Genomic DNA, 4,471 nt, shown 5'->3' with positions numbered 1-4,471 from the left:
TTACAAGAAAAAAGCAAACAAGCCCATTCAAAAGTGGGTGAAGGATATGAACAGACACTTTTCAAAAGAAGACATACATGAGGCCAACAAACTTATGAAAAAATGGTCATCATCACTGGTCATTAGAGAAATGCAAATCAAAATCACATTGAGATACCATCTCACACCAGTTAGAATGGTGATCATTAAAAAATCTGGAGACAACAGATGCTGGAGAGCATGAGGAGAAACAGGAACACTTTTACACTGTTAGTGGGAGGGTAAATTAGTTCAACCATTGTGGAAGACAGTGTGGCAATTCCTCAAACACCTAGAAATAGAAATTCCAGTGTTGTATGAAAGGAGAGAAGGTTAGAAATTCCATTTGACCCAGCAATCCCATTACTGAGTATATATCCAAAAGATTATAAGTCGTTCTATTATAAAGACACATGCACACGTATGTTCATAGCAGCACTGTTTGCAATAGCAAAGACATGGAACCAACCCAAATGCCCATTGTCAATAAACTGGACAAGGAAAATATGGCACATATACGCCATGGAATACTATGCAGCCATAAGAAATGATTAGTTTGTGTCCTTTGTAGGGACATGGATGAATCTGGAAACCATCATTCTCAGCAAACTGACACAAGAACAGAAAATCAAACACCGCATGTTCTCACTCATGGGGGGTGTTGAACAATGAGAACACGTGGACACAGGGAGGGAAGCATCACACACGGGGGTCTGTTGGGGGGGGCTAGGGGAGGGACAGTGGGAGGTAGGGAGGTTGGGGAGGGATAACATGAAGAGAAATGCCAGATATAGGTGACCGGGGGATGGAGGCATAAAACCACATTGCCTTGCATGTACCTATGTAACAATCCTGCATGTTCTTCACATGTACCCCAAAACCTAAAATGCAATTTAAAATAAAATAAAATAAAATAAAAACAAATAAATTTAATTGCATGCCCAGACAAGAAAATATTTCTAAAATGATTATTTTATCTTACAAAAAAAAAAGACATTCACATAGGAAAATAAGTCAAACTACTTCTCTTTTCTAATAATATGATTCTATACTTAGAAAACCCTAAAGACTCTGCCAAAAGGCTCCTAAAACTGATAAATGACTTCAGTAAAGTTTCAGGATACAAAATAAAAGTACAAAAATCAGTAGCATTTCTATATACCAATAATGTTCAAGCTGAGAGTTAAATCAAGAACACAATTCCATTTACAATAATCACACACACAAAAATGAAATATATAGGAATACAGCTAAGGAGGTGAAAAACCTCTACAAAGAGAACTAAAAAACACTGCTGAAAGAAATCACAGATCACACAAACAATGGAAAAGCATCCCATGCTCATGGACTAAAAGAATCAATACTGTTAAAATGGCCATGCTGTCTAAAGCAATATACAAATTCAATGCTATTCCTATGAAACTACCAATGTCAGTTTTCACAGAACTAGAAAAACTATTTTAAAATTCATATGGAACCAAAACAGAGCCCAAGTAGCCAAAGCAATATTCAGTAAAAAGAACAAAGCTGGAGGCATCACACTACCTGACTTCAAACTATACTATAAGGCTATAGTAACCAAAAAAGCATAGTACCAATTTTTAAAAAACAGACATATACACCAATGAAACAGAACAGAGAATCCCAAAATAAAGCTGCAAACTACAACCATCTGGTCTTTGACAAAGCTGACAAAAACAAGCAATGGGGAAAGGATTCCCTATTCAATAAATGGTGCTGGGATAGCTGGCTAGTCATATGCAGAAGAATGAAACTAGAGCCCTACCTTTCACCACATACAAAAAGTAACTCAAGATCAACTAAAGATTTAAATTATAGATCTCAAACTATTAAAATCATAGAAGAAAACCTAGGAAATACCTTCCTCAATATTGGCATTGGAAAATAATTTCTGATCATTCTTTCAAAAATGCTTGGCTTTCTTTCAAAAGCAACTGCAAAAACAAAAGCATAAATTGACAAATGGGACCTAATTAAACTTAAGAGCTTTTGCACAGCAAAGAAACTATCAACAGAATAAACAGACAACCTATAAAGTTGGAGAAAATATTTGCAAACTATGTATGAAAGGTCTAATGTCCAGAATCTGTAAGGAACTTAAATTATAAGCAAAAAACAAATAACTTAATTTAAAAATGGGCAAAGGACATGAACAGGCACTTTTCAAAAGATGATATACAAGTGGTCAGCAGCATTTGAAAAAAAATGTTCAACATGAGATACCCTCTGACACTGGTCAGAATTGTTGGCAATGAAACATCAAAAAATAACAGATGCTGATGATACTGCAGAGAAAAGGGAATATTTATACACTATTGATGGGAATGTAAATTATTTCAGCCACCGTGGAAAGCAGTTTGGAGATTTCTCAAAGAATGTAAAACAGAGCTACCATTTGACTCAGCAATTCCATTACTGGGTATATACCCAAAGGAAAATACATCATTCTACCAAAAAGACACATGCACTGGTATGCTCATTACAGCACTATCCACAATAACAAAGACATAAAATCAACCTAGGTGCCCATCAATGATGGATTGGATAAAGAAGATGTGGTACATACACACCATGGAATACTATGTAGCCATAAAAAAGAACAAAATTATGTCCTTTGTAGCAACATAAATGCAGCTGGAGGCCATAATCCTAAGCGAATTAATGCAGGAACAGAAAAGCAAACACCACATGTTCTCACTTAAATGTGAGCTAAACACTGAGTATGTATAGACATAAAGATGGGAACAATAGATACTGTGGACTACTAGAGTGGGGAGAGTGGGATGTGAGTTGAAAAACTACCTATTGGGTACTATGCTCACTATCTGGATGATGGGATCCATACCCTAAACCTCAGCATTATGCAACATACTCATGTAACAAACCTGCACATGTACCCTCAAATGTAAAATAAAAGTTTGAAATTATAAAAACAAAACAATAATAAATAAATAAATAATGCTCCAATGCAGTGTAATAAGAGTTCCAGGAGAAAAAAAGTTTTCAAATTGGAGAAAGCAATGAGTCTTTTCATTGGAAGAGCTCCCTATGGATTCAGAAGTCATCCCGATAACATGAAGTTTGAAACAGTGAAAAGAAATAAACTCTCTGAAAGATATGCAGAGATAAAAGAATAACAAGACAATGAATGCCAGAGAAATAGGAAACATCAATGACTGGTGCAGAGAGTAAGAAGACAATCCAGCCAAGAAGAGCTGAAGAGTCAAAGGTACTAAGAAATAAAATATCATAGAAGCCTAATGAGCACAAAGTTTTAAAATGAAGTGAACTAAGTGTCAAGTACCACAGAGAGCATGAGAAGAGTCTTGGAACTGAGTAAAGACCATGGAATTTGCGAAGAAGTAGATCACTGGTGATTTTAGAGACAGTTGTTTACATAGAATGATGATAACAGAGGACATAATGTGTAATGTGAAAGAGATGAGTAGCAAGAAATCTAAGAATTCTAATCACAGGCTAGTGAGATCCTAAGAGCACAATTATAACAACTTCTGCTCTGTTCATGTGAAATAAAGTTGTTTTAATCTATGAATTTACTTATGCTTATGAATATACATATGCGGTCTTTTCTGTAAAGAACTATTGAATTCAGTTGAGGCAGAAATAGGCTAATGCAAAGGAAAGGACACTGGCCTGAGCATCGGATCTGAATTCCAGTTCTGATTTGCCAGATAGTAAGACCTCAGGCAAGACTATATCTACTAAAGGAATGTTTATACTAATGTGGTGGTTCTCAGTTATTGGTAGGGGCACCCTGGTGTGCTGCCAAACTTCAAGTAATGTTAAATTTCAACTTTGGTGACAATTTACATTTCATACTTTCCAAGTGAATCTTTTACATGACATGTAGTGCCGAATGGGTCAAGTGAAAAAATAGACAGTGATTCACAACTTGTGGCCAATGGCAAGTAAACACATTCCATCACATCAGGCCATCATTAAAAAAAAGTCATGTTTCTAGGATCGTAATATTGTCTCATGAGTATATAAGACATCTCAGGACAGTGAACAGCTCTTGTCAATCAAAAACACAAGAACCAAGGGTGACCTTCTGTGTGGATTTCTGTATACACCCTCTAAGATGCTGATATTCTGTAGCTGGGATGACTTATTTAGTGGTATTTAACTACCTTAAATATAATAACCACAATCCTATATTTGAAAGTGTGCTGTGAACAAAAAATATGCACAACTACTGAATTTAATCATCAGTGAGATCCCCTACAGTCATAATATTTTATCATTTTAAGACAACGAGTTCTAGTGTTGATGTCCATTAAAAATCAGCCCTTTATTTCTAAGGCCTGATCTTGCATCCTCACTCAATTTAGAGCATTAAAAAATCCAGTTCCCTCAATATATTCTGGCTCAATGTTTATATAACATTTTTCATTTGATTTAAAAAAGATTA

The 4,471-nt window shown here is 35.5% G+C and overlaps 1 pseudogene; it reads left to right on the top strand.

Annotated features, from left to right (window-relative positions):
• The first annotated feature begins 328 nt into the window (after positions 1 to 328).
• On the top strand, positions 329 to 365 carry LOC135268991 (U6atac minor spliceosomal RNA; annotated as a pseudogene).
• The last annotated feature ends 4,106 nt before the right edge of the window (positions 366 to 4,471 follow it).

This window comes from Aotus nancymaae, unplaced genomic scaffold, assembly GCF_030222135.1.
Source record: "Aotus nancymaae isolate 86718 unplaced genomic scaffold, 86718_ANA_hifiasm-v0.15.2.pri h1tg000048l, whole genome shotgun sequence".
In the NCBI taxonomy this organism is placed as follows: Eukaryota; Metazoa; Chordata; class Mammalia; order Primates; family Aotidae; genus Aotus; species Aotus nancymaae.
This window is presented reverse-complemented; position numbering and strand designations above follow the sequence as displayed.